We start from the raw sequence: 19,600 nt of genomic DNA, 5'->3' as shown, positions 1-19,600 counted from the left end.
CCACCACTGAGCTCTTGTAATCGCACCCCTAATACTCCTGGAGTTCTCTCCACCCTCAACTCCTCTCAAATTAAAGTAAGGCTTTAAACTCCTCAGAGAATAACTACAGATATCCTCAATGTGTCTGTGTCACAAAGAGAAGAAATCCTCGATATATTCTTGGTTTGGACCTTGACATGGACCTGCTGTGTTTCTTTTCAGCACTGTATGATTGTGATTTAGTGCTTCATCGTTCATCCAGAACGTAGTAAATTTCCCATACTAAATGCAGATTCTCAACCTGGTCTCAGACCATTTCGTATTATTCTGAATGTAAATCTGAGACACCCCATTTAGTATGATATGTTACGTTTCGTATGGTATGTATTCATTTGTGGATGTCCATCACCCATTTCTTATGATATGTTACGAATTACAAATCGTATATGTCACAAATTTTGAAACGTACAATATGTTATGAATTTTCTAAATGTATTAAGTTATGAATTTTCAAAACGCACAATATTTTATTTTACAATACGAATCTGCAAAAGTTTAGGAGTTAGCTAAAAGGGTTAAGGTTAGGGTTAGGTGAAGTGTTAGCTAAAAGAGTTAAGGTTAGGGGAAGGGTTAGCTAACATGCTAAGTAGGTGCAAAGTAGCTAAAATGTAGTATTTAAAAAGTTGCTAATTAGCTAAAATGCTAAAGTTGTCTGTGACGAGATTCAAACTCGCCCACCCATCTACCCCAACCAACCAACCACCCTACAGTCTGCTACCGGAGCACCAAGTCTAGGACCAAAAGGCTTTTCAACAGCTTTAACCCCTAAGCCATAAGACTCCTGAACAGGTAATCAAATGGCTACCCAGACTATTTGCATTGTGTGTGTGTCCCACACCCCCACCCCTCTTTTACGCTGCTGCTACTCTCTGTTTATCATCTATGCATAGTGACATTAATTATACCTACATGTACATATTACCTCCAATTAGCTCGACTAACCGGTGCCTGTATATACAGTTGAAGTCAGAAGTTTACATACACCTTAGCCAAATACATTTAAAAACTCAGTTTTTCACAATTTCTGACATTTAATCCAAGTAGAAATTCTCTGTCTTCGGTCAGTTATGATCATCACTTTTTTTTAAGAATGTGAAATGTCAGAATAATAGCAGAGAGAATGATTTATTTCAGCTTTTATTTCTTTCATCACATTCCCAGTGGGTCAGAAGTTTACATACACTCAATTAGTATTTTGTAGCATTGCCTTTAAATTGTTTAACTTGGGTCAAACATTTTGGGTAGCCTTCCACAAGCTTCCCACAATAAGTTGGGTGAATTTTGGCCTATTCCTCCTATCAGAGCTGGTGTAACTGAGTCAGGTTTGTAGGCCTCCTTGCTCGCACATGCTTTTTCAGTTCTGCCCACAAATATTCTATAGGATTGAGGTCAGGGCTTTGTGATGTCCACTCCAATACCTTGACTTTGTTGTCCTTAAGCCATTTTGCCACAACTTTGGAAGTAGGCTTTTGGTCATTGGCATTTGGTAAATCAAATCAAATCAAATGTATTTGTCACATACACATGGTTAGCAGATGTTAATGCGAGTGTAGCAAAATGCTTGTGCTTCTAGGTTCAGACAATGCAGTAATAACCAACGAGTAATCTAACCTAACAATTCCAAAACTACTACCTTATACACACAAGTGTAAAGGGATAAAGAATATGTACATAAATATATGAATAAGTGATGGTACAGAGCGGCATAGGCAAGATGCAGTAGATGTTATCGATTACAGTATATACATATGAGACTTGTAATGTAGGGTATGTAAACAAAGTGGCATAGTTAAAGTGGCTAGTGATACATGTATTACATAAAGATGCAGTAGATGATATAGAGTACAGTATATACAGTATATAACAAAGTATTGAGATAAACTTTTGTTATTGACCAAATACTTATTTTCCACCATAATTTGCAAATAAATTCATAAAAAATCCTACAATGTGATTTTCTGGATTTTTTTCCCTCATTTTGTCTGTCATAGTTGAAGTGTACCTATGATGAAAACGACAGGCTTCTCTCATCTTTTTAAGTGGGAGAACTTGCACAATTGGTGGCTGATTAAATACTTTTTTCCCCACTGTATGTGTCATGTAGTGTTGTGGAAAATCTTGATATTTACACAGATACCGGAACTTGTAGATTCAGTTAGACATAATTACAGAGGAACAGAGCTGAGCATTTCCAAGGAAAAAGCTCAATTCTCATATCACAGAGCCCTGCCTTTATAGTATTCTGTCTCTGCATAACGTATAGAGTCCCCTCCCTCTATATGAAAATAGCTTCCCTTGACCTTCCTCCACCATTATCTTTCCATCTCAGTTCTTGCTTGTTAACACCCACGTTTAGGTTATAATGGTAGCAGGCCCTGGTCATATATGTTCCATTGCTTATATAGCCATTCTGTGTCAGCTCTTCAAAGTGGACAGCCTATGTGCTGCTAATAATGGAAATGTAATCATAGTCATGAGTTTTGCTCCCACAGTAGCTAAGAAAGTAATACTAAGTGTATGTTGTGTAGTAAGCTGTTAGTAGCCCATGTGCCTCACCATTATAATTTGGTCTATTTTCACCAACGGAGGTATTGTAAACATATCGTTTCCTGGTCGGTGTGTGCTTGTTTACTAACTTTTTTTGTACAGCTTTGACAGTGCTACTGATAGTAGTAATCAAATCAAATCAAATGTATTTATATAGCCCTTCTTACATCAGCTGATATCTCAAAGTGCTGTACAGAAACCCAGCCTAAAACCCCAAACAGCAAGCAATGCAGGTGTAGAAGCACGGTGGCTAGGAAAAACTCCCTAGAAAGGCCAAATTGTCCCTAGAATTTCTAAGCAAACAGCTGGAGTCAGGGCTTTCTCCTATAGAGCTTCGTTTTTATGGAAGGCTCTGCCTACCCATGTGGGTGCTTAGCTTGCACGTGCAAATTCAGCACACACAACATTCTATAATAGAATTGTGTTATTTAAGGTGTCAAATTAAAAGCTTATTTAACGTGTCAAATAGTGTTATGATGTGTATATTTTTTTTGACACACAAAGACCCAAACGGCGTTCAATGTGCCTCACCCTAATAATTTTGTTTATTTTCACCTATTAATTTTGCCTTTTTTTTGTTTGTTGCCCCGCCAATATTTACATGCTAAAATCGCCACTGCCTCTGCTGCAGAGGATAAGTTCATTAGAGTTACCAGCCTCCGAAATTGCAGCCCAAATAAATGCTTCACAGAGTTCAAGTAACAGACATATCTCAAAATCAACTGTTCAGAGGAGACTGCATGAATCAGACCTTCATGGTCGAATTGCTGCAAAGATTCCGCTACTAAAGGACACCAATAAGAAGATTACTTGCTTGGGCCAAGAAACACGAGCAATGGGAATTAGACCAGTGGAAATCTGTCCTTTGGTCTGATGAGTCCAAATTGGAGATTTTTGGATGACCTCCGCATGTGTGGTTCCCACCATGAAGCACTGGAGGAGGTGTGATGGTGTGGGGGTGCTTTGCTGTTGACACTGTCAGTGATTTATTTACAATTCAAGGCACACTTAACAAGCATGGCTACCACAGCATTCTGCAGCGATACACCATCCCATCTGGTTTGCACTTAGTTCCACTATCATTTGTTTTTCAATAGGACAGGACACCTCCAGGCTGTGTAAGGGCAATTTGACCAAGAAGAAGAGTGATGGAGTGCTGCATCAGATGGCCTACACAATCACTCGACCTCAACCCAATTGAGATGGTTTGGGTTGAGTTGAACCGCAGAGTGAAGGAAAAGCAGCCAAAAAGTGCTAAGCATATGTGGGAACTCCTTCAAGACTGTTGGAAAAGCATTGCATTCCCTCTTCTCCAAATCTCAGTCCAGTCCAACATCTGCATCTCATTTGAGCTTCATTTGAATATGATGACATTTTATTTAAGTAACTAAGCCATCTGACTGACATCTGATAGACCAATAAATGTGACTTTGAAAAACACATCTCCACACTTGATCCCATCTACTCAGCTCACTTGCCTCCCATTGGAAACTACAGGATATGGTCTATCTTGGGTAGTTAAAAAATATATTTGCTTCTAAAGAGCTAGTTGCTCTGCAGTGCAATCTAGATTGACTTGATATAAAGTTGAGGAAAAAGTAACTAAATAAAACATGTTTATTATCACCTGAAACAATATATTTATCCTGTCTTGAATTAAAATATATTTTACAATCTCCCAAAATAAATGTGATATCTGAGGAGGGACGGTCTCCTCACACTGAGTACAGTGGTTGGCGGTATTTGTATTTATTTAACCTTTATTTTACTAGGCAAGTATTGCACCATAACGTTGGATGCCAACCGCTGATAAACCTCACCGAAGAAGAACTCAATCTCGCGTTAATAACGCTACGCTCACAGGGTTAATTCAGCAAAGCTTTGCTACGAGACTCCGTGAAGACGACGTACGTCACGACGTAAACGGGGCATTAATTCCTGTTTCGAAACCGGTCGCTCGCATCATGGCCGCAGTACGCAGCCTACGGGTTTCGGTGAAGTCAGACTGCTCAGAGTCGGATTCAGACCGAGATGCCCGCGAATTTGAACCGATGGAGGTGGAGGAGGGCGAACTCGAGGCAGAGGACATCCCCGTTAACCGGTCCTTGAATGAAGTGCTGCCGGTGAGTAAAGTTTTACGAGACCGTGGGCTCGCGTACCTTCTGGGCCTGCGGATAGTGTCTGGTTATTGGGGAGCTCAATGAGCTACTGTAGCAAGACGGCCAAGTAGATAACGCTGGCCACTGTAACTAGTCAATATCCTCGCTTTCAGTACCCATGTTTTTAGCTAGCAGCCAACTAGCAAGCTACAGTATACTTGTTGATTTTTAGCGGTAGCAAACTAACCTTTACATATTTTATGACGAACTAGGCTGGACACATTTTCTGATTATATTTTGATATTATATATTATTATATTTGTAGTCGGTCCAAATGATTAGCCAAGCAAGGGAAGTTTGCAATTTAAACCTTCAGCCCTCGTTTCAGTGTAGTTTGCAAGTGCACAATTATGTTCACTTCGGGGCATTGAACGCCCCATAATTCAATTCGCAATGATTGTACATCTGCTAAGAGATGTCCGCCAAAACTTAATTTGAACGTCAATATGGAGTCAACATACAAGTGTAAGTAAAAATGTCAATTTTCCCTCTTCAGAAGTAGCTAGGCAGGCAAACGTTTAGTTAGCTAATTCATTTGCTAGCTATCATACAATAGGCGTACATTAACTATATAATTATTCATATAAGTAATCATAATTGACTGTGGCGCATATAAAGCACCCACAAGCTACCGGTGGCTGAAAATAACACAATCGTTGCGGGATGAACGAGTGAATTTCCGGGCAAGGGCGGTCCATTTAAAAATCATTCCTTCCTCCGTCACCCTGCCAGTGTATAATCTGGCAACGCTCTGGATTTCCGTACACCCAGAGCGCACTCTGGCACTCCAGATTGAATTTATGAACACAACCGAAACCGTAAAATGTTTAGCAAGTCATTTGTTATGCTAGCAATAGGTTGCATAGTAACATCAACTTCTAGTATACTCAACTGAAACAATACCATTCGTTTAGTGTACGAAAATGAACTAGTAGTATATACTCAATTAAGTATGTAGTATACATTATGCAAGTATGGGTATTCGAAAACACATCTTAGTTGATTGGTAGTTTTGAAGTAATTGTGAGAAAAAAACGGGTTTTAGGGCATTTTTCACCCTGCCAGCTCTTATTAGCATCATGTCACCAACTGGCCTTCTGAACATTCTATTCCCAGCCCATTGTTTTCCGTCACAATACCAGCATTGCCATTGTGAGCAATGTAAACTGCCAGCGTTAACCTTGACGGCTGACCCATGGTAACTTATTATTAACAAGGTTACGACTACTTCATGAGTGAGCTCACCGTTCGCCTGGTTACATGTTGCGGTGACTCACGATGCTAGGGATGCATCAAATGTTAAACATTTTCTGGTCATGGGTAACCAAATATATATATATATATATATATATTTATATTTATTCTCTCAGAAAAAGGTGGAAAAATCCGAATTTGTTGTTCCTAAATGGCTGCATGGTAATTTGATATGCGTCAGGTAACCCACTTCATTACTTTGATAAGCCTTCTGCAGGTACCTCATTAAACAGCACTTGCTAGGCTCAATCTGAGGTAGCAACTATGAGCTAGCTAGACCTATCCATTTGGTTTGAGCTATAAACCCACTGTTTTTTTTGCCTTAAACCCTAAACATAACCTTAGGTATAACCTATTTTAGCCTTAACCCTAATTCTAGGGTAACCTAGAACACTTTTAGAAGTTGTTAATACCATTTATATTACTAAATAGCATTTTATTTTTATTTTTTAAAATCCAAGGTAAGCATTTTGCTGTTTAGTTATTTTATGATATTTATTATTGCAAGGCAGAACACTTGATTAACAAACCACAAAGGCACTTCTCAGTGCTTGAGGCATCATTACAGACCCTGGTTCGATTCCAGGCTGTATCACAATAGGCCATGGTCGGGAGTCCCATAGGGCAGCCTACAATTGGCACAGCGTTGTCTGCTTTAGGTTTTGGCTAGACTGTCATTGAAAATAACAATTTGTTCGTAACTGACTTGCCTAGTTAAATAAAAGACCCTGAAGCATCGGTTAAGGGTACAAGCAGCAATATGATTGACATAAAACAGCATGCAACCAATGTTCCATGATTTTGTAAATGGTCACTCATTACTTTGTGTGTATAATCTCGTATTAGGCCTGTGTTGCTTTTGGGAGAGCAAAAATGTAACTATAGCAGGTATTGAACCCCGGCCAAAGAGTTACTAGTCAGATGTGCTAACCTCAACCCTAGTATATGTAACTGATGTGAAATGGCTAGCTAGTTAGCGGGGTGCGCGCTAATAGCGTTTCAATCGGTGGCGTCACTCGCTCCGAGACCTTGAAGTAGTGGTTCCCCTTGCTCTGCTGCAGCTTTTGTGGATCGATGGATAATGATGCTTCGAATGTGGCTGTTGTTTGTGTGCAGAGGGTCTCTGGTTCGAGCCCAGGTAGGGGCGAGGAGAGGGACGGAAGCAAAACTGTTCCATTGATGCTGTTGACCCGGATCACTGGTTGCTATGGAAAAGGTGGTGGTCAAAAGGGGAGTGAGTGTTACCGATGTGAAATGACTAGCTAGTTAGCGGGGTGCGCGCTAATATCGTTTCAATCGGTGACGTCACTCGCTCTGAGACCTTGAAGTAGTTGTTCCCCTTGGATTTTGTGGAGCGATGGGTAACGATGCTTCGTGGGCAGTTGTAGATGTGTGCAGAGGTTCCCTGGTTCAAGCCCAGGTAGGGGTGAGGAGAGGAACGGAAGCTATACTGTTACATATACATGCATTATGAAATCATCTTAACATCTCACGTGACCGCGTGAATGAACAGCGTCTGAATATAAAATACATAAGCGTGCATCTTCCACAGCCAGCCAAGAAATGACGTCATGCTACCCTTGTGGTTAACAAATTTACCTCAACATGCCCCTCGTTTCAGCGAGAAGGCAGAGTGCTCGCTGCCGTTGACGGCACAAGCTTTTGGCGGAACTTGTTGAGATGGCTACTTGTGCGAGAAGGCAGAGTGGCTGGTTGATGAATTTAACAATGAATGTACTAGGAAAATTTGTTTTTGTTCACCAGGGGTGACTGAATTAATGTTAATGATTATTGATAATAGTTCTAGTAATCAAGTATAATATGAAAACGGGTAGTAATAAACGTTAATCATCGTATTACAAAGTAATAGGTAAATACTTTTTCAGTCCTATGTCTTGAGTTAGCAGTGTGGAATGGATAGGGGGAAAAAACTAATGCAGAGTTTTCTTCTGAAATTTAATTTGAGATCTTAGGTTGCAATCTATTGGAATTATTTAGCAATTGCAGTAATACTGAATAGTGTATATTCTTACTAAAGTAGTAATTACTCAGAATTGCAAAATATAACATTTTTATAGTTAAGTTGATCACTTACAACCTTAAAATAACAATTTATAGCATAACAATGAAATGGACATTAACCAAAAACACCATACTATTTATACGTCAATATAAATGTGGTAGCTCTCAAAAGAGCTGTTGCTTTGCGGAGCAGTTAGTTTTCCGGAGTTTGCTGCCTGCCATGTCATCATTTATTTCCACACTTTCACAGAGAGGCCTAGTTTACATTTAACATTCTTGTCATTTAGCAGACACTCTCGTCCACAGTGACTTACTAGAGCAATTCGGGTTAAGTGCCTTGCTCAATGGTATATTGACAGATTTTTCACCTTGCCGGCTTGGGGGTTTGAACCTGCCACCTTTTGGTTAATGCCCTTAACCGCTAGACTACAAACTACAAAAAGGCAAATGGTGGTAGATAAATCATATGCTGGTTAAATAAGGCTGCTCTTAGAACTTTCATACAGCCATTGTTTTGCGGAATTGTCTATTTTGCCAAGCATCTCAAGGTATATATTTTGATGCTTTGAAGTTCTGCACCATTTTAATCGGGATAACATATTATTTCTAATAATGTACGTTTGCGCAGCATGCAATGCTGTAAACAATTGCTGAAAGTTAAAATGTACTCATAGAAGTCTGAGGTCGTCCCATTGTTTCCTATAGGTGGAGATATAGGTACAGTGGGGCAAAAAAAGTATTTAGTCAGCCACCAATTGTGCAAGTTCTCCCACTTAAAAAGATGAGAGGCCTGTAATTTTCCATCATAGGTACACTTAAACTATGACAGACAAAATGAGGAGAAAAAATCCAGAAAATCACATTGTAGGATTTTCAATGAATTTATTTGGAAATGATGGTGGAAAATAAGTATTTGGTCACCTACAAACAAGCAAGATTTCTGGCTCTCACAGACCTGTAACTTCTTCTTTAAGATGCTCCCCTATCCTCCACTCGTTACCTGTATTAATGGCACCTGTTTGAACTTGTTATCAGTATGAAAGACACCTGTCCACAACCTCAAACAGTCACACTCCAAACTCCACTATGGCCAAGACCAAAGAGCTGTCAAAGGACACCAGAAACAAAATTGTAGACCTGCACCAGGCTGGGAAGACTGAATCTGCAATAGGTAAGCAGCTTGGTTTGAAGAAATCAACTGTGGGAGCAATTATTAGGAAATGGAAGACATACAAGACCACTGATAATCTCCCTCGATCTGGGGCTCCACGCAAGATCTCACCCCCTGGGGTCAAAATTATCACAAGAACGGTGAGCAAAAATCCCAGAACCTAGTGAATGACCTGCAGAGAGCTGGGACCAAAGTAACAAAGCCTACCATCAGTAACACACTACGCCGCCAGGGACACAAATCCTGCAGTGCCAGACGTGTCCCCCTGCTTAAGCCAGTACATGTCCAGGCCTGTGTGAAGTTTGCTAGAGAGCATTTGGATGATCCAGAAGAAGATTGGGAGAATGTCATATGGTCAGATGAAACCAAAATATAACTTTTTGGTAAAAACTCAACTCGTTGTGTTTGGAGGACAAAGAATGCTGAGTTGCATCCAAAGAACACCATACCTACTGTGAAGCATGGGGGTGGAAACATCATGCTTTGGGGCTGTTTTTCTGCAAAGGGACCCGGATGACTGATCTGTGTAAAGGAAAGAATGAATGGGGCCATGTATTGTGAGATTTTGAGTGAAAACCTCCTTCCATCAGCAAAGGCATTGAAGATGAAACGTGGCTGGGTCTTTCAGCATGACAATGATCCCAAACACACCGCCTGGGCAACGGAGTGGCTTCGTAAGAAGCATTTCGCGGTCCTGGAGTGGCCGAGCCAGTCTCCAGATCTCAACCCTATAGAAAATCTTTGGAGGGAGTTGAAAGTCCGTGTTGGCCAGCAACAGCCCCAAAACATCACTGCTCTAGAGGAGATCTGCATGGAGGAATGGGTCAAAATACCAGCAACAGTGTGTGAAAACCTTGTGAAGACTTACAGAAAACGTTTGACCTCTGTCATTGCCAACAAAGGGTATATAACAAAGTATTGAGAAACTTTTGTTGTTGACCAAATACTTATTTTCCACCATAATTTGCAAATAAATTCATTAAAAATCCTACTATTTGATTTTCTTGATTTTTTTTTCTCCCCCCCATTTTGTCTGCCATAGTTGAAGTGTACCTATGATGACAATTACAGGCCTCATCTTTTTAAGTGGGAGAACTTGCACAATTGGTGGCTGACTAAATACTTTTTTGCCCCACTGTATGTCTGTTTTAATTTTTAAGTAAGTGCATGTTGTGATTTGTATTTTTTAACCATTCCTGAACCTGTGATCAGAAACAAGCTACATAGGGGCAATACCAGAATAAATGATCTATTGATTCGGTCTCTTCACAGCAAAATCTACAGAACTGAGATTGTTGTATGCCCCATATACAGTTGAAGTCGGAAGTTTATGTACACATTAGCCAAATACATTTAAACTCAGTTTTTCACAATTCCTGAAATTTAATCCTCGTAAAAATCCTCTGTCTTAGATCAGTTAAGATCTATTTTAAGAATGTTAAAAATGTGTGTCCAGCCTAGTTAGGCAACCCATATTACCGGTGCTTAATCTTATTATTTCTATGGGCAAACATTTTTTCCCCCCCTAAATCCTTATGATAAATGCTGCTCCTTAACCAGCCATAGTCTAGCCATCTGGCTAATCTTTTGAATACGGTGTAGCAACAACAGATGCATGTCAGCTAGCTTTCAGCATGTTATTCTTCCACCACACGTGGAAATCCATGTTAGCTAGCTAGCAGCATGTTATTCCTCCTCCACGTGTGGAAATCCATGTTAGCCATCTAGCAGCATGTTATTCCTCCACCACACGTGGAAATCCATGTTAGCCATCTAGCAGCATGTTATTCCTCCACCACGTGTTGAAATCCTTGTTATTCCTCCATCACACATGGAAATCCATGTTCAGTATGCATAAACATTCTAAATGAAACTGAGGATGTCTGCAGTGATAAAATATCTCTTGACACAGTAGCTCAACCCTTTTTTGTGTTAGTGAACACACGTATTAAATGTCTCTGCTTCGTGCCTAAGTGCGCTGTTCCTCTGGTGCATAGATTTGCACAATGAGTCCAGTGGCGATCATGCAGATCTGAATGGACACTGCACCAAGTGTGACCGGTGTAGGTTGCCTCTCCATTGCATTTGGATCTGTTTTATTTTCTGATAATTACAGGAAAAACTTCCATAAACAAATGCTGTAATTCCCTTATATGCCAACACCTCTCTTCCACATGGGTACAGTAGTCTGGGCCCAATATAACAATCTCATTTCGCATAACAGTACAGTATAATGCAAACTCAATATACAGTATGAAATGTGAATGTACAGTATAGGCCTATGCTGCAAAGTACAAATTCACACGGAAGGGGGACATGAATAGCCAAGCAAGCCCAATGATGACATGTAGCTAGCTAACATGTACAGTAGGGACAGACACTCTACAAGATAAAGTGAATAAATAACAAATGCATACATATCACAATGGTGGGAGACCATTTTTATAATGCCCTGTCAGGGATGAGTAATGGGGGCAGGTGACGTTTATATGGGGGAATGCAGAAGGAAGTGTGCAACATTAAAAGGGCACGTACAACAACAAAAGGAATGGACACCGATATCAGGCATGGAACTATTCAGATTGTGTAATTATGCAACATGAATTTCAGTACTTGACCACACCTGAAAGTGATCTGGCAAACATTTGCATGAATACCTGTTTCATCATTGAAAGATGAGGCTAAACCAACAGTCAAACTTTAACTGCCATAACGCGTCTTGCCTTTGTTGACTTTGTGTTTCTAGGAGGCGATTGAGAGAACGGAGAAGAGCACAGAAAGTTTCCACTTCTGTGCACAGGCCAAGCCAGCCCAGATTGTGGTGCTAGACAGAGACACCATGAAGAAAGGTACACACACACACACAGCGCTGGATAGAGACAAAATGAAGAAAAGTCCACGCAAATAGACTTAGCTGGCTTTTTTATCACTTTCACACTTATTCACATACTGAATACACTCTCTCTTTCTCAGCCATCCCTAACTTGCGCCTGGAGGCGCTGCACGTGGCGGGTGTGGATGATATGAGCACCCAGGATGTGTTTGGCTACTTTAAGGAGTACCCTCCAGCACACATCGAGTGGATCGACGACACCTCCTGTGAGTAACACACAGCGGCAACTGACAACAAATGGGCTGTTTTAACATGTCATTAAATATGGTTTCCTAGGTAACGTGGTGTGGCTGGATGATGTCACTTCCACCCGGGCTCTGATCAACATCAGCCACGTGCCTGACCCAGAGGTGGTTACCAAAGAGAAAGGCGACACAAAAGAACTTGGTGATCCCACCCAGGAGAGCAAGGGTACTGTTCGGCGCGTGTGTGCGCTTGTTCATGTACTGTCCAGTGTGTGTGTCCTTGTTCCAATGTTCAGTGTCTATGTTTTATGATCAGATATAGTGGGTAATTCTGTGTTAATGGTCAGAACTGCGATGTGGTGCTTGTGTGGTCAGTCATATGAAGCTGGTACTTGATGTGTTTTGTCACTGAAATTTGCCTGCCATTCTCTCAGCTCGGGGCAATCCGATTCCGATGATGGAGAGGTGGAGGAGCAAAAAGAGCCTGTGAAAGAGAACCGTGAGGAGAGTGAGGGAAAAGCCAGTGAGGGAGAGACTGAGGACAAAACAGAGCCTGAGACCACCCAGGTAAAACTGTATGCCAGACCGTTTTCTGTGGAAAACATTGCATGTTAGTAACCTGTGTGTGTGGAAACGCTGCATGTTGTTTACCTGTGTGTTTCAGGTGGACCTGCTGTCCCAGGCAGAGATTGAGTCACTGCTCCGGAATGACCTACGTCCAGCCACTAAACCCTTCAAGGGCAACAGACTCTTCCTGAGGTTGGCCACTCACGGTGAGATGCTTGCATGCATGCATACATGCTAACATACATACCATACATACATGCATACATACATACATACAGTACCAGTCAAATGTTTGGACACTCTTTTCTTCTATTCTTCGAGGCAAAGGATGGCTACTTTGACAGCTTTGTACAATCTTGGCATTCTCTCAACCAGCTTCATGAGGTCACCTGGAATGCATTTCAATTAACAGGTGTGCCTTGTTTAAAGTTAATTTGTGTCATTTCTTTCTTTAATGAGTTTGAGCCAATCAGTTGTGTTGTGACACGGTAGGGGTGGTATATCGAAGATAGCCCTATTTGGTAAAAGACCAGGTCCACATTATGGCAAGAACAGCTCAAATAAGCAAAGATAAATAAGTCTATCATTACTCTAAGACATGAAGTTCAGTCAATCCGGAAGGTTTCTTCAAGTACAGTCGCAAAATCCATCAAGCACCATGATGAAACTGCCACAGGAAAGGAAGAGAAAGATTTACCTCTGCTACAGAGGAGTAGGATGGTCAAATAAAAATCCTTGAATGAGTAGGTGTGTCCAAACTTTTGACTGGTACTGTACAGACACGCTCACAAGACATATACACACTACAGACACACTACAAACACAGGCTTCGGACACCAAGCTAGCAACATTTATAAGTCACATGTATTAATTTCTTCTTAAGAATTTGAAGATGTATTTGACGTCTGAAGGAGTTGTAAGATTAGGATTCTGGTACAATGTTTCTCTCACTGTGTGTTCAGATGATAAGAAGGAGCTGGGTGTTGCGAGGAAGAGCAGATATTACATGAAGTACGGCAACCCCAACTACGGAGGCATGAGGGGCATCCTCAGCAACTCCTGGTAACCACACACACACCTACTTCCTTACTTCAACATTCATTCATACATGCTGGATAGGCACACCAGATGACCCTGTGGTGCGTCTCCATGGCGATACAGTGGTGTGCTAAGCCATCATGGCAGCCACCACCAGACAGACAGACCCTCATCACCACCATGGCTGACTGGAACTGATATGCTGCGACACTGTTGTACATGGTCCTCCTTTGTCTTTTTGCTCACTATTTCCTGACATGACACCATCTTTAACTTTTTCTTAGTCTGCACTTTCCCTCTATCAGAAAAATACACGGTTGAACATTACTCACATTCAGGGATGCAAACTAGTCACCTTGCTGAATTTTTGCCATTTTTAATCCAAAATAGGTGACCTAAGTGAATCGTGTAGATCCGATGAGGAAAGTTTGGGGGGGGGCGCTTCACCCCTGGATCACCCCTGGCTGTAAGGGGACGAGTGATGCGCGTTTGCAAGGGGACGAGTGATGCGCGTTTGCAAGGGGACGAGTGGTGAGCGTTTGCAAGGGGACGAGTGGTGAGCGTTTGCAAGGGGACGAGTGATGCGCGTTTGCAAGGGGACGAGTGATGAGCGTTTTGCAAGGGGACGAGTGATGCGCGTTTGCAAGGGACGAGTGATGCGCGTTTGCAAGGGGACGAGTGATGCGCGTTTGCAAGGGGACGAGTGATGCGTTTGCAAGGGCGAGTGATGCGCGTTTTGCAAGGGGACGAGTGATGCGCGTTTGCAAGGGGACGAGTGATGCGCGTTTGCAAGGGGACGAGTGATGCGCGTTTGCAAGGGGACGAGTGATGCGCGTTTGCAAGGGGACGAGTGATGCGCGTTTGCAAGGGGACGAGTGATGCGCGTTTGCAAGGGACGACGCGTTTGCAAGGGGACGAGTGATGCGCGTTTGCAAGGGGACGAGTGATGCGCGTTTGCAAGGGGACGAGTGATGCGCGTTTGCAAGAGTGATGCGCGTTTGCAAGGGGACGAGTGATGCGCGTTTGCAAGGGGACGAGTGATGCGTTTGCAAGGGGACGAGATGCGCGTTTGCAAGGGGACGAGTGAAGGGGACGAGTGATGCGCGTTTGCAAGGGGACGAGTGATGCGCGTTTGCAAGGGGACGAGTGATGCGCGTTTGCAAGGGGACGAGTGATGCGCGTTTGCAAGGGGACGAGTGATGCGCGTTTGCAAGGGGACGAGTGATGCGCGTTTGCAAGGGGACGAGTGATGCGCGTTTGCAAGGGGACGAGTGATGCGCGTTTGCAAGGGGACGAGTGATGCGCGTTTGCAAGGGGACGAGTGATGCGCGTTTGCAAGGGGACGAGTGATGCTGGCTCTATCCAAGGCTCAGCCAATCATTCACGTAACAGAAGGAAGCACACGATTGAAGAGACTACCAGTTTCCTAGTTACAGAATCAGCGCGTGACTGAAGAGAGAAGAGAACCAGTCGCCAGGTGTACAGTATTTGCTCCGACACATTGGTGCAGCTTGGCTGGGTTGTGTTTCGGAGGGCGCACTGCTCTCGACCTTTGCCTCTCCCAAGTCCGTACTGGAGTTGAATTGATGAGACGACTAACTACCAATTGGATACCACAAAATTGGGGAGAAAACATTGTTAAAAAATCTAATTAAACCTAACCAATTCGCTATAGTATTAACTGGTATACGACTCCTTGCTGTTCCTCAAGTTATAACGCGTTAGTTGCTTACTGGACCCTGGCAATCTGTGTGAAATGTTGACTAGCTAACAAACTGTTTTCCCTCTACAGTATGTGGTTAATTCTCAGAATGAGAGAATTAGGTGAAAAATGAGGTGTTGCTTGTTAAACAAGTGGATTCAGGGATCAAGTGTTGCTGGAGCTGGGCTTGGGCCTGGCTTAAGCTGGATGCCACTATAGAGGTGAAAGAACACACTTTCCTTCTTTCAATACAGTGGATAAAAGGGGTATGCCAGGTGTACTCTGCCTGAAAGAGATCAATTATGCCACGATAAAGGTCTCATGCTCTGCTGGCACATTGAACACTTTGCCTGTGGACATCTGTTCTCCAATGTAATACTGTGCATTGTAGCCCAAAGATATTGCCTTTGTTGTGTTTAACTTGACAGTAAAACTTTTGTATGAGTGAGGGGGATTATTAAATATTTTACTCAGTGAATGTTATTTTTGCACGCATGTAGCCTTGTGCACTTGATCAATGTCTACTATAGTGGTCGCTATAATAGAGCAGCAAGAGAATGCCTGTTTGTTTCATTCTATTTCTAAGAAGTTTTTCCCCAAGTGCAATATTTAGATGTGTGTGTGTGTGTGGTCAGAAGTGTTCTATTATAAAGGCTGGCATGGTAACTAATATTAGTGCATTGTTTTGTTTCTCAAGACTTGAGTGTCGTTTGCAGTAAAATCTAGGCAACAAATACCATTGGATTGCTTTCTTTACATTGTTTTAGCTGTGAGTTAGGTTCACATGAACCACTTTTTATTTTACACCCAGACTGATCATGTTGTTTAATTAGTTAACCTGCATTTCCCCCGAGCAGGGATGTTTTCAGTGAAGAAGAAAGAGGTGTCACCTTTTTGGGACCTCACAGGTTTGCATCCCTGAACATTTGTTTGTGTCATCTGCATCTGGAACACAACAGAAATCATTCTCTTTCCCTTTTATTCTCCCATCACTCACTTTCTCTACTTACCTATTTTTCTGTCTTTTTTCAGTTTATTTCCACTTCTATCACAATGCTGGACATGCTGGTTAGTCTAGAATCCCCAAATGTATAACTGGACTTGGTAGCCAGTTCTTGAATTAATTATTCCCTCTATTCAGAGACTGATTTAAACAGAACAGCAGTACTCTGGACCCTGTAGGGAAAGATTTGAATATCCCTGGAAGGGAGGTTATTTTTATTTATTTTACCTTTATTTTACTAGGCAAGTCAGTTAAGAACAAATTCTTATTTTCAATGACGGCCTAGGAACAGTGGGTTAACTGCCTGCCAGATTTTGTACCTTGTCAGCTCGGGGATTTGAACTTGCAACCTTTCGGTTACTAGTCCAATGCTCTAACCACTAGGCTACACTGCCGCCCCAAAGGTTAAGGGGATGTGGTTAGGTTAGAAGTTGAAGATATAGGGTGGGTACTAGGTGAGGTATAGACTGTGCTGTGTGAAGTATAGAAGGTATAGGGTGGGTACTAGGTGATGTATAGACTGTGCTGTGTAAGTATAGAATATGTAGGGTGGGTACTAGGTGAGGTATAGACTGTACTGTGTGAAGTATAGAATATATATAGACTGTGCTGTGTAAGGTATAGGGTGGGTACTAGTGGGTACTAGGTGATGGTATAGACTACTGTGTATAGAAGTATAGGGTGGGTACTAGGTGAGGTATAGACTGTACTGTGTAATAGTATAGGTGGGTACTAGGTGATGTATAGATTGTGCTGTGTGAAGTATAGAATATAGAGGGTGGGTACTAGGTGATGTATAGACTGTGCTGTGTGAAGTATAGAATATGTAGGGTGGGTACTAGGTGAGGTATAGACTGTGCTGTGTAAGGTATAGAATATATAGGGTGGGTACTAGGTGAGGTATAGACTGTGCTGTGTGAAGTATAGAATATATAGGGTGGGTACTAGGTGAGGTATAGACTGTGCTGTGTAAGGTATAGAGTATATAGGGTGGGTACTAGGTGAGGTATAGACTGTACTGTGTGAAGTATAGAATATATAGGGTGATGTATAGACTGTGCTGTGTGAAGTATAGAATATATAGGGTGAGGTATAGACTGCTGTGTAAGGTATAGAGGTTATAGGGTGGGTACTAGGTGAGGTATAGACTGTGCTGTGTGAAGTATAGAAGGTATAGGGTGGGTACTAGGTGAGGTATAGACTGTGCTGTGTGAAGGTATAGGTGGGTATAGGGTGAGGTATAGACTGTGCTGTGTAAGGTATAGGGTGGTTACTAGGGGAGGTATAGACTGTGCTGTGTAAGGTATAGAAGGTATAGGGTGGGTACTAGGGAGGTATAGACTGTGCTGTGTAAAGTATAGAAGGTATAGGGTGGGTACTAGGTGATGTATAGACTGTGCTGTGTGAAGTATAGAATATATAGGGTGGGTACTAGGTGAGGTATAGACTGTGCTGTGTGAAGTATAGAGTATATAGGGTGAGGTATAGACTGTGCTGTGTAAGGTATAGGGTGGGTACTAGGTGAGGTATAGACTGTGCTGTGTAAGGTATAGAGTATATAGGGTGGGTACTAGGTGAGGTATAGACTGTACTGTGTGAAGTATAGAATATATAGGGTGATGTATAGACTGTGCTGTGTGAAGTATAGAATATATAGGGTGAGGTATAGACTGCTGTGTAAGGTATAGAGGTTATAGGGTGGGTACTAGGTGAGGTATAGACTGTGCTGTGTAAGGTATAGAAGGTATAGGGTGGGTACTAGGTGAGGTATAGACTGTGCTGTGTAAGGTATAGGGTGGGTACTAGGGGAGGTATAGACTGTGCTGTGTAAGGTATAGGGTGGGTACTAGGTGAGGTATAGACTGTACTGTGTAAGGTATAGAAGGTATAGGGTGGGTACTAGGGGAGGTATAGACTGTGCTGTGTAAGGTATAGAAGGTATAGGGTGGGTACTAGGGGAGGTATAGACTGTGCTGTGTGAGGTATAGAATAATAGGGTGGGTACTAGGTAATAGACTGTGCTGTGTAAGGTATAGAAGGTATAGGGTATAGAATAGTATATAGACTGTGCTGTGTAAGGTATAGGGTGGGTACTAGGTGAGGTATAGACTGTGCTGTGTAAGGTATAGAGTTTATAGGGTGGGTACTAGGTGAGGTATAGACTGTGCTGTGTGAAGTATAGAAGGTATAGGGTGATGTATAGACTGGGTACTATAGAATATATAGGGTGAGGTATAGACTGCTGTGTAAGGTATAGAGGTTATAGGGTGGGTACTAGGTGAGGTATAGACTGTGCTGTGTGAAGGTATAGAAGGTATAGGGTGGGTACTAGGTGAGGTATAGACTGTGCTGTGTAAGAAGTATAGGGTGGGTACTAGAATATGACTGTGCTGTGTAAGGGGTGGGTGGGTACTAGGTGAGGTATAGACTGTACTGTGTAAGGTATAGAAGGTATAGGGTGGGTACTAGGTGAGGTATAGACTGTGCTGTGTAAGGTATAGAAGGTATAGGGTGGGTACTAGGGGAGGTATAGACTGTGCTGTGTAAGGTATAGAAGGTATAGGGTGGGTACTAGGTGAGGTATAGACTGTGCTGTGTGAAGTATAGAGTATATAGGGTGGGTACTAGGTGATGTATAGACTGTGCTGTGTATAGAAGTATAGGGTGGGTACTAGGTGAATAGACTGTGCTGTGTAAGGTATAGAAGGTATAGGGTGGGTACTAGGTGAGGTATAGACTGTGCTGTGTAAGGTATAGAAGGTATAGGGTGGGTACTAGGGGAGGTATAGACTGTGCTGTGTAAGGTATAGAAGGTATAGGGTGGGTACTAGGTGAGGTATAGACTGTGCTGTGTAAGGTATAGAAGGTATAGGGTGGGTACTAGGGGAGGTATAGACTGTGCTGTGTGAAGTATAGAAGGTATAGGGTGGGTACTAGGTGAGGTATAGACTGTGCTGTGTAAGGTATAGAAGGTATAGGGTGGGTACTAGGTGAGGTATAGACTGTGCTGTGTGAAGTAT

General features: G+C 42.2%; 1 pseudogene; it reads left to right on the top strand.

The window, feature by feature from the left end:
* The first annotated feature begins 4,504 nt into the window (after nucleotides 1-4,504).
* LOC135509691 (nuclear cap-binding protein subunit 3-like) overlaps nucleotides 4,505-19,600 on the top strand; it is a 30,578-nt pseudogene continuing 15,482 nt past the window's right edge.

Source organism: Oncorhynchus masou, chromosome 22, assembly GCF_036934945.1.
Source record: "Oncorhynchus masou masou isolate Uvic2021 chromosome 22, UVic_Omas_1.1, whole genome shotgun sequence".
Lineage (NCBI taxonomy): Eukaryota > Metazoa > Chordata > Actinopteri > Salmoniformes > Salmonidae > Oncorhynchus > Oncorhynchus masou.
Note: the sequence above shows the minus strand (reverse complement) of the source record. Positions and strands in the feature narration are given on the sequence as shown.